This window comes from Anser anser, assembly GCF_964211835.1.
Source record: "Anser anser genome assembly, chromosome: 1".
Classification (NCBI taxonomy): domain Eukaryota; kingdom Metazoa; phylum Chordata; class Aves; order Anseriformes; family Anatidae; genus Anser; species Anser anser.
Genome location: NC_139720.1, coordinates 179,676,622 through 179,687,847, shown reverse-complemented (window position 1 = coordinate 179,687,847; position 11,226 = coordinate 179,676,622). Strand labels below are relative to the sequence as shown.

At 42.3% G+C, this 11,226-nt stretch overlaps 1 long non-coding RNA gene across 2 annotated transcripts; it reads left to right on the top strand.

Annotated features, from left to right (window-relative positions):
* The first annotated feature begins 3,928 nt into the window (after positions 1–3,928).
* Positions 3,929–10,844, top strand: LOC310898432. Of its 2 annotated transcripts, none has more exons than XR_014583292.1 (3): positions 3,929–4,224; positions 4,793–4,942; positions 7,512–10,844. It is a non-coding gene; the product is annotated as an uncharacterized lncRNA (long non-coding RNA). The 2 variants fall into 2 exon arrangements; XR_014583293.1 differs by lacking the exon at positions 3,929–4,224 and adding an exon at positions 4,241–4,633.
* The last annotated feature ends 382 nt before the right edge of the window (positions 10,845–11,226 follow it).

The window sequence follows — 11,226 nt, the reverse complement described above, 5'->3', positions numbered from 1 at the left end:
TTGTTTTTGCTGCAATGAGGAAAACTGCGGAGGGGAGCGGGGTCACCCCTCCTGTATCTAAGACAAGAACGTGTTTTTGGGGGCGCCAGGAAGTGAATGGTTGAGGGAGGGCGGCACCAGAAGGGCCTTAAGGGTGGACACGGAGGCGCCTGAGGGGAGCCGGGTCGTGCCCCGAACACCGCAGCAAGGCCCGGGCTGATCACAGAGGCCAGGGGAGATGCCTTGGAGGCCTGAGGCTTCCTGCTGGAGATGACGGCTGTCACAGGGACACAGGGGACAGCAGGGACACAGGGGACAGCGGGGACACAGGGGACAGCACCAGGGGGCCAGCAGGTGCCCGGCCCCCAGCTTGGGCAGGCCCTGGCCCGGCCCAGGCAGCCTGCTGCCCTTGCCACCAGCACAGCTACAAATTGCCGTGCACGCTGGCCTGGCGGAGCTCGGCATTTTTTATTTTTATATATATTTTTTTTGTGTGTGTTCCCCTTTCCGCTAGGTTGATCTGGTGACCTAGAGGTGGAGCCTGGGGGAGCAGTGAGGCGAGGAGGGGACAAAAGCGGCGGGCTGCCTCGGCTGGCTGAAATCCTTCACAGCGCTGGGACACAAAACCCCCTAAATCTCCATTGGAAAGTCATTAGAAATCTGCCAGAGGAGCAGGGCACAGATTGCCAGGGGAGGGCTGAAAAGTCCCTTTGCGCTCCACAATACCTGAAGTGAACTGGAAGGGATGGGGTGGAGCTGGAAAGCAGATTTCCTGCCATAACTAAAGCCCCCTTTCAGCCTGCTCTGCAACAGTTTTACGATGTGTTAGAATTTACATTCACGTGTTGTTAACCATTCTTCGGTGCAATGAAACGTTTTATCTGTCTGACCTCAACCTTTGCCATATGCTGGTGCAAACTGTTCAACTTAAGCCCAGGCGAGTTTAAAAAAAAAGAGGAAAGAAAAGGGGGAAAAGGAAAAGGAGGGTCCGAAAAGCACATTGCTGGGTAGGCTCTGTTGTTGCTCTTGATAGCTGCCTTCCTCTCTGTTTTCCATGGAAACGTTTTGAAAGCCAATTCCAAAAAAAAAAAAGAAAAAAATGAAAAGATGCATGCAGATAAATGAATAGTGGCTCAGAACATGCCAGCTCTTCACTAATTGTCCACTTTACATATGCTTCTTCATGTCTGGTGATTCCTTTTATATTGTGGAGAGACAGCAATGAAACTTCATTACGCTGTGTTAAGGGGAGGCAAACAGAATGCATTTAAAATTGATCAGAATAACTTTTATAACATTTTTATTTACTTTATCCTTATTTCCTGATTGCTTTCTCATCATAGGTCATTTAAAGGAACAAGAGATGTGGATTACTGAAGGAGAATTATAATTTTGTAAGTAATTCACAATGAAAGACAGCATTGTGGTCTTTTGAAGATGTGTCTATCTAACTTGCAAATGCCACCCTGTTTCTCTTAGGAACCTGCACTGCAGCATTGCCCTAGTCCTGTTATTTGATTCCTCTGAAACTATGGTTATGGACCTGTCTCTGTGTTTTGCCCCAGTGTCTAGATGTGGTTAGGTGTTTCTATGCTCACCTTTTAAGTGGACTAAGCAATCCTGAGTGTGCTTCCTAATCTATCATGTTATAGATTTTCATGGAATTGTGGCTGTCTTTGTAGTAAGAAACATCAGTTTCCCTCCATCCCACAAATACCTCCTAAGCCTAATAAAAATGGTGGTGCTAAGGAAACCTGGCTTCAACTTCTAACCTCCTGAATGGCCTTGGACTAGCCCGTAAGGAGGACATCCACAAAGGTGCTGTAATATTGTGTTTAGCAGCAGGGGGGCTTTGGGATCAACAAAATTTTTTTGAGTAGACTGTGCAGTGGTGAAGTCTTTGCCTGAAGAACGTGCTACAACATATGCATGCAGTTGCTTATGATAAGACTGAATACTTGAGAATAGATAATTTAGGGGTTAGGTAAGGCTTTGGGATCAACCAGTGTCACTCAGTTTCTGGTAGGCTCCAAGATCCCTTTGAAAATATCAGCATTGCTCCATGAACCTCCTTCTTTAAAGCCACGATGGTGCTGGGGGGCATTCAGGTAGGAGAACTAGATAAGGCTAGATAAGGCTCATAAACTCACTGTAACAATGAATCCCCAAATGAATAACCTATTTATATATGTCATAGTCCTACATCGATACAGCTCATCAGCTCCCTGTGCTGGACCAGTCATTGCTGCAGCCTCTTGCGGTATAGAATGCTGCATTTCATGGCATGTGGCATGTCTCTTGGGGAAATAAAAATCATTGTTGCTTTCTGTGAAACCCTGCCAACCCATCTCACATTTTTATAAGTATTTTCCATTCTTCTATGCTCTATTACACATGATGTTTTGAAAGAGTGGGAAAGAGTTAAGCAGAATGAAGACCATTATCAATATTTTATTTGTCACAGCTGAAAAACTACAATTATAGGTCAGTTCATTGCAGTCTATTCATTGATTTCAGTACTCAAGGCCCTTCAGGGAGTGTCTAAAATCCACTGATGTTTCGGAGTGCTAAATTTTGTGTTTGGATTTCTGATAAAACTGAAGGATGTGTCAAAACCACGTAGCAGACTCTGGGGCTGATTTACCACTGCATGCTTCCACTCTCTGCTGGTGTTAACTCCAGCGATTTTGTTTGAGTGGAGCTGCACGGTATTGATTTAATTCTTGTATCAGTGTGACCCTCCAGAGACACGCTTCCGTGCTCTTATTCCCACCAACTTCAGTTCAGGAGCATAATCAGGCTCATTATTGGGAATGATGACCTTATGCAGTCAGGCATGTAAGCACAAGCCACTCAAATTTTTCCAGAAATGTTACTGAATATAGTGGGGCTACTTCCTTCCTTCAAGTCGAGTATGTGCTTACATCCTTTGCAAATGGTAACCTACATATTTAGGCTTGCTTTTGAATTCTGTGAAAGTAGAAGTTGTCTTTCAACTGCCTATTACAAGCTTTGGGTCAGAACCATAAACAGAGGAATCTCTTAACTAGTAATTAAGAGATTTGTGAAGGCTCGGGATCTAAACTGCAGTTGCTCCTCAGTCCGCAAGTATGCAACTCTTTCTGCTTCAATTAACTTTTTTGTTTGTAGCTGGAATGGATGGAATTTGATCAAAGTCACTTTCAGAGTACATTCATGGTACTGTTTACAAACCTATTACTTTCAGAAAGCAAAGTAGGATAATGCACTTCTTTCTGCAGATTGTGTTGTTTGTTCTAGCTGCCTTTTAAATATCTGCTACCTCAAAAAGAATATCCAGCAAGGTTCAAATGTTTTTGTTTATGTCTATTTTTCAGACAAAAACTTGCCACACTCTAGTATTGGTAGCAGGCTGCTGGGGAGAGAATTTGGTTTGGAATTAAATATCGTTGAAAGGCACTGGATGCAAGAATGAATAAAATCTATTGTTGAGGTACAAACACCTAATTATAACCACTATCTGAAAATCTGATGTAAAACTAGTAAGGGAAAAAATTACTCATTACATTAAAAGGTGATTTTTTCTAATGGCATTAAGAGATTTTAAAAACAGCCAAAATACCAAAAGTTAAGTAATCAGAGTATCCACAATCAATATTTGTATTCAGGTCAAAGTGAAAATAACTGAGAGAATGAAATTTAGAAATGCACATATTGTAATTTGATTTGAACAGTCAACATTGGTAAAAAGTCCAAGTGTTTACTATAAGATTACTTTCTGATTCAGCATTACCACACAGAGCTACATCTGTTACTCTTCATTTGAATACAAAAATTACATCTAATCTAATAAAAATAGAATAAAAGCAAGAGCTTGATGTCCTTTGGAAGTCCTCAAACTTACTAAAACTAGAGGTAATTCAACAAATTTAAAGAATTAATTTAATTATTTAATCAGGGACTAGTGAGCTACACCTGAAAAGGTAACTGTGAGAAACAACAGTTCTGATGCAACACCAACAATGTTATTGCATGGTGGCATTTATTAAGTAACTGATATACCCAAGTTAACCTTAAAACAGCTAACTTGACCTACCTTGCCTTTGAAACAGCTAATTTGAGTTGTGTGAGCTGTTTAGTTGCAGCAGTACTGAGCTCAGTGTGGATCAGTTCACCCTGTTTATACTGCATGGGACTAACTTCTGCAGCCAGGTTGCTAGCAATTCAAACTGGCCTGGATCTACAGACTCTCTGAGTAGTAAGGGGGTAGGTGACAGGAAGACAACGTATATTCAAGTATGCTGAGTTATGTCTTGCCCTGTCCTGCCTTCCTTCCCTTGCAGATCTTTAAACTGTGACTTGAAAAGGGGCTTGCATCAAAATTTACCCTCCAAAACAGTGAACTCATTGTTTATCTTAAGTACAGCAGATTGCCTCTTAAAAAATAAACCCAGCATCTCAGCAGTAACCAATTCTCTCTCTCTCTCTCTCTTTTTTTTTTTTTTTTAGTAATTATTTGCTTGGAAATGCCTTGACTTCACAAATGTGATCTTGAAATATTTTTTGTTCCTGAAAGCCCATGAAAACAAAGACAGGCATTTGCTAGGGATCAGACTGAGAATTTTTGAGTGTTTCATCTTATGATAAGTGAATAATTAAAACAGGTGGAAAATTAGTAGGTCTTAAGTATTTATGTAGTGTTATGTTTCTATTAAAAGTCTCCACTTTCTATAACTAAGAGAGGACATTAGTTTGTCTTTTTAATGTGGAGACAAATAATAAATATTGCATTTACTTCTGGCCTTGTAGTAAATCATGCTGAATTGCTTTGCAGTTTTCAGGTGGGATTCATCTCATCTCATCTTAGCTGTTCAAAAACAACAACAAAAAAGGCAGCTAGCAGAAGGTAGCCATCTTGTCTTCCATTTTAGTCAACGAAGAGCAATAGTCTTCTCCAAGTGCAGGGCATTCTGTTCTGATAGAGGTATGTAAGAGAAACGTAGCCTGTGATGAGCACCAAGAAATGTCTCTATTGACTGTAGAAGGAGGAAGCCCAGGGAGCAATTGGCTAAGAGCAGGTGCTAGATCTAGTTGAAGTACAGCTTTTCCACTGTAGTGGTGTTGTCTGTGAAAGGGAGAGACACTCTTACATGACTGGTGGTTTTAGTAGTTGTAGATGGTCAGATGTAGATTTGGTAAGATGAATGCTGATTGCAATGTCTCTGGCATTCCTGAAGGAAGACATTTATTTCTTACTGTCATCATAGGGAAAGGCTGTGGCATACTGCACACTGAATTTCTGCTTCAGCACTTGCGTAATGTCTGGATGCTGTATCAGAGGCAGGACCAGTGGGTGGCTGTGCACTAAGCAGAGTGTTGAACCTGTAATACAGTCTTGGATGTGCCTGAGGCACCCAACTGTCACAAACAAGGATGTGCAGTGTACCGTCCTGCTTGCCAACAGGATGCCTACAGGATCTGAGGGAGAAGCCTTTTGGGTAGGAGTGAGGTGAGACATACAGTCGATGTCGCTGCTCTGCAAACCTTTTCCACTTGAAAAATGCTGAGCACCTTGGCCTAATTCCCTAGATAAATTACTTAAATTATTATTAGATTGTCCATTTGGAAAGAGCCGAAGCAGAGAGATTTCTTGACGTTACAGGGGCAGCTTTTAAAGAATTCAGGTTCAATTGCTTAAATACATGGAATAGGATTCATCTCTTCTGCCTCTAGAAGTGTATGGTTGAAATGATATCTGTTTTTGAGCTACTCACCTTTGGCTCCTGTTATAGTCAGCAGAAAGAAGCTGGGACTGCCAAAGGGCATGTCTTAGACATCGACTGCATGAGAGACAACTCACCCAACCTAAAGTGCTTAACTTTTCTCACCGACTCGGCTAGCCTGGAGCAATTAGCTCAGACTAGACACCGTGGTTTTAGACATTAAGTGGGATGAATCCTCTTAGCATGTAGGCACCACTACTTAAAAAATATAGCTAAAAATTCTACCCCTACTGAAATTAGAGGAAAACTTGTTGCTGACTTATGATCTTCCAACTGCGTGGGACTACTATAAAAACAAAAATAATATGGATGCTTCTGTGCTTGCAGGATCTAAGCCCTACTTACCGCTGTTTAGTACAAAATAAAAGTCTCTGTTGATTTTAACTCGTATCATGTTAAGATCCCAAGCACAGATCCTTCTTCGGTATAATCCATTGTGTACCAGGATGAGTTTCCTGGTGTCACATTATTGCTTTGCGTGTCAGAGTATGTACAGGAAGATCTAGCGTACGTCTACATTGCAGTCATGGAGTGAAGCTTTAAATAGAAGATAGCTTTACACTAGCTGTACAAAATACTATGGCAGGTACTCTGCACAGCTGGGGGCTGTGCTGCTGCAGGCCTCTGTGCCCGACATGGGAGATCCGCTTCAGTCGACAGGATGTGCTACCTCACCTGCACTTCTTGCAGGTCTGGCTCTGCTGCTGTGCAGGCAGCAGGCTGGGTATCGGAGGTGACTTAAGGTGGTGCTGAGGGCTGTGATGTGTGTATGAGAGAGAAATGGTGAGAACTGTCTGTCTGTAATGGCCTCTCCCTCATCCCTGACACTACTCCTTGGGTTCCTGTTGCTTCTGCTGTTGCCCAGGGTTGAGCTGCCACCAGTGGTTACCCTAAGTGGCGAGGGGAACATGCAAGAAGCTGGGGAGCGGAGAATACAGAAAGATGACAGGCAGAAGACCAACAAGCTCATTACCCTCCCACTTACACATCCAGTGTAAGGGGCTATGTCGTTGCTGTCTTTGCTGTGCCACCGAGAGCAGAGGAGCATTTGCACCAGTGGTTGTTGTGTTACCATCATTTCTTTCATGACGAGCAGCAGAATACAACACAGAAAGGAACTTGTTTCACCATTTTGGGATTTCAGGGCATATGTCTCCCTTGTTTCACCTTCCAGGTCTGCTGCATAGCTCAGTGAAGAGGAAATGAGCTGAAGGTGCTAAGCATACTGGCAGAAAGTGGGAGCTGCTGTGTTGACTCTGAGAGCAGGCTTGAGAAGTCCCAGCTATGCTTGGCATGCCCCAGGGTGGTTGGGGATCTTGAAAAGCTGGTCAGGGGAGTGAGAGAGTGAGGCTTTTAAAAATGTTATTGGGCACTAGGGACAGGCCAGGAAGGGGTTTAGATTATGTAGTCGTGGTTCAGCTGACAGATAGCAACTGGTGAGCTGCAGTATCTTGAATGCTTTGCGTGACTGAATCCTGTGCTAGCCAGTCGAACCTGAAGATAAGCTGATGAAAACATCCCTGTACAGAGAAGCTGAGCTAGCTAAAGGCTGAATCATTTTGAAAAACACTTTTAATTATTCTAGCACAAATTCTGTGTGCAAGCACAGCCTTGGTGGTAAGGAGAGAGATGCCAGTAGTGGAGTGTTAAGACTGGTTTGCGCCGTCTAGATCAGGCTAGCACATATGGAAAAGACTGTATCACAGAAAAAAATAATTTCCAGGCCCTTTGCATTATGATGATACATGTTAATCTATCCCATGTTAACAGGATCTGACTGATGATCAAGCTGTGATTCAGACCTCCAAGCCAGAGAAAACACACAAGAGTGCTGTAGAAGGTACGGAAACAGAGGATCAAGAGAGTACAAGGAAGCCTGCCAGATCTGCGTGGTATCCTAAAATCCACCAGCCTGTTTGGCAGCCTTCTCTGTACAGTGCAACAAGTGTCACTGTCGCGAGCTGGCTGCACACTGACGCGTCGGATCTGTGACCTGGTATTTCAGCCCTGTGTTTGTGTAGTGGCTCAGCTGACCCCTGCAGCCAGGGATCAGATGGAAAGCCATTAAGGGTGGTTCCTCACCAGCACAATGTCCAGACTCATGTCACTGCTGCTTCGAGTCACCCTGGGAGCAGTCATCCATGCATTGATTTTATGGCAGTGCTGACACTTGCCTTCATTCTTTTGGAGCCGGAGAGAATTGCTCTTAACCATGCCCCCTGCCGCCTCGGGATATAATCTCAGGAGCATAGTTTAGGGGCACAGTCAGCTTCAAGGAGCATTACTTTGCTTCAGTGCATTTTTATGTGTTTTCTTTTCCCTGCAGGTCTTTCTCTGCTAAGGGGGATTTTTGGACCAGTGAATGCACTTCTTTTTCCTGTTTCTTTTCTTTTTCTCGTTAGTAAAGCAACAGTCAAAAAGCCTATGTCTGTATACTTTTGCCAAACACACAAATGTTTGGCCAGTTTACGACTGGATAACATCCTGGGCTTGTGTCTTAGCTCCCAGCTTGGTGATAATATCCTCCCTTAGCAAAGGATTTTACAAGCAGATGCACATATCAAAATCAGTTCACCAACATAACTGCAGTTTGAATCCCCATTTGCCAAAACCACAATCCTGGGAATGCATTTTAAGGATACAGCTTCTGTGAAATTATTTATGCAAGGAAATACTTTATTTTTGCATCAGGACCAAAATAAGATTTTTTTCATAGGTCAGAAATCCTTTGAAGTACTTTTTTCCCCCTTTAATTCTCATTAGTTTAATTAATTGTTGCTCTCTTTTGAAATTAAAGAGAACAAATTGTTCTCCTGGTACTGAAGGGGCACAAGAAAATTATTGCAAACACTGTGTTTTTACCTGAGTTTTTATTGTATTTCTCCTGAATGGAAACCCAGGAAAAAGGGAGTTAAATTGTTCATGGAAAAAAAAGGTATTATATTCAAGCCAGAAATATATTCATGTGGTGATTTCTTGTGGATGCATATAGCATTGCAATGTTCTGATAATGGAAACAATTTGTTTTAGAAACAGTATAAAGGTTGCTAATTTCCAAATAATGAGAAATGGTCTGCTTGACAGGTTTTTCTTTATGGTATTTATACCGCAAGCATAGTAGCAAATACCAGGAGCAGAGGCAAAGCCAAGCAGGCTTTCCAACAGCTGCTGCGACCCCTGCTGTATTGCTGCCAAAGCTGGTGTGACGGGACAAGGAGAAGGACACAGGCTTTTAAGTGCCCCACTGTGTGATTAGCCCTCTCCCTTCAGGTTGACTTTTTTTTTTTTCCTAGAGAAAATTTAGAGGAAATTTTTAGAGGGATTTTTTTTTTAGAGGAAAATCAGGGCAACACTTGCATGTGCTGAAGTGGGTGCATTTTCCATATCATTGTTTTCCACGAACAAATACCTCTGAAAAACATGCACAACTGGGAAAGATAACCTGTCTGTGAAGCTTGCAGAGATCAATTTCTGCCAGATTGTTTTTCATTTTCCTATTGCATTTCATGGGGAGGGAGGTTGTGGTTACTCATTGCTGTTGTATGAGGCAAATGGGGTTGGTGCTTTGTGGGCTAATAGAATGGGAGGTGGCATCCTGCCCTGTGTCAGTGGGAGATAAAAATGCCTTCTTGTCTCACGGGTCCTTTTGAAACAAACCATCAAGTTAGCTGTTAGAAAAAGAGTTGGTGAAGTGGTTGGAGAAGGAGGGTTGCTGGAACAGAGTGCATACATTATGCTTGCTGACTATTGATCTTCTGAGTGTATTGGTCATTTTGCTCTGGCAATATTAGGGATGAAATGCAGTGATGGGCCATTTAGACAGCTGGAGCTGATATTTTGGGAAGAATGGCTAGTCTGGATCCTATTCAGCTAAAGAACAACCTGGAACTGGAACAGGAAAGCATGAAGACATCCACCCGTGCACAACCTCTTTCCAAGACGTGAAGATTGAAGGAAGGCTGTTATATCTGCTGCCTTCACCAGCTCGTTTCTCCCCTGTGTGGGAGAGCAGTTAGGAGGCAAAGGAGTGTTTCCCCTTCAGTGCATAGTAAGAATGTGTGATGACAGAGAATGCCACAGAAAGACTTCACAGGTTTTAACAGAAGATGAACTATCCTATGATATTCAGTAGAGACGTGGTCATATTTTTAGTGAGTTTTCTACTGAATTCCTTACCAGTGACATAGTTTTCCAAAAACTTTTAGAAAGGTTAACATAGGCCCTTAAGAACTCAATAAACCTCTAGATTGATGGCATGCTCAAGGGAGGCTAAAAAGCTATGTGGTCAAGGAAGGCTTACAAGAGTTGAAAAGCAGTCAAAAAAAAGTTAAAGAAGAATTACAAAATGTCAATGAGAAAAGGAGAACTGAGACCCCCATGAAGTGACGCACAGCTTCCTTTCTCATTTGGCTTCTCTGTCATGTCACAAATGGGCTTTTGGCTCTGTGGCACAAGGGCCATCCATCTTACGTACTACATACAGAGACTGATATCCCCCTTTGCTCGCACAAAAACACACAACAATTCTCATTATTGTTTCTGATATTATTTTGTTTATTTCGTGTATCCTAGATAGGAGTCTGTAACTAAAATAAGATTTAAATGTAGATTTTAGTTGAACAGATACTGAAAAATATCTTTCTTTAGCAAAGCCTTTTGCTATTGCTCTTTACACCCTGGGGAGACTTCAGATGCCTGATCATTTCCCTTGTCCCCCCAGCTCTGGGGAAATCGTATCTTTTTGCTGGCTCCCTTGGCTTCTCAGGCAATGCAAAGAGCTGGCTCAATGTGAGACCTAAATGACAATTCATTGCCAGGGGGGAAGTAATTTTCAGGCCTCCTCCCCTTCTTCTTGCCATGAGTATAATAATACACTGTGGAAACATTACTGGGGTAATCTGAAAACAGCAATGCTGTCAGAGATCAGAAAACGCTTGATAGTACCAGTCTCTCACACAGCTTATCTATGATGTTTAGAATCACTGTACATCATATTTCAGTCTTCACTGACACCCTGCTGGATTTTTTCCCAATGAGAAGTCATCTTTGAATTTAACTACAGTAAGCACTGCAGGTTGGACATTGTTGTTATTATTTTTATTCCCCTCCCTCCCACCCATTTCCCCCCTTTTTATTTTATTTTATTTTGTTTTTTTTTTTTACAAAGACCTACTTCATGTTGCAAAGATCATCAGCTGAAATGAATGCAGCCCAGCTGGGATTTGCTGGAAATGCGTTCAGCTTGGCAACACCTCTCACAGAGTGGCTGGGTCCCCAAAAGCTTTGTTTAAAATGATGAAATGAAAACAAAGGAGACATAATTAGCTGGTGTGTAATAATAGACAAGGCTTGTATCCAGCTACTGTAAAAGTCATTTAATGAAGGGTAATCTGGACATAAGCCCGCACACTATAGCTGTAAAATATTTAAGCTTTTTAATGAGAGGGAAAATGGAGAGAAGGGTTTGCTAACGTGATTAGGAAAG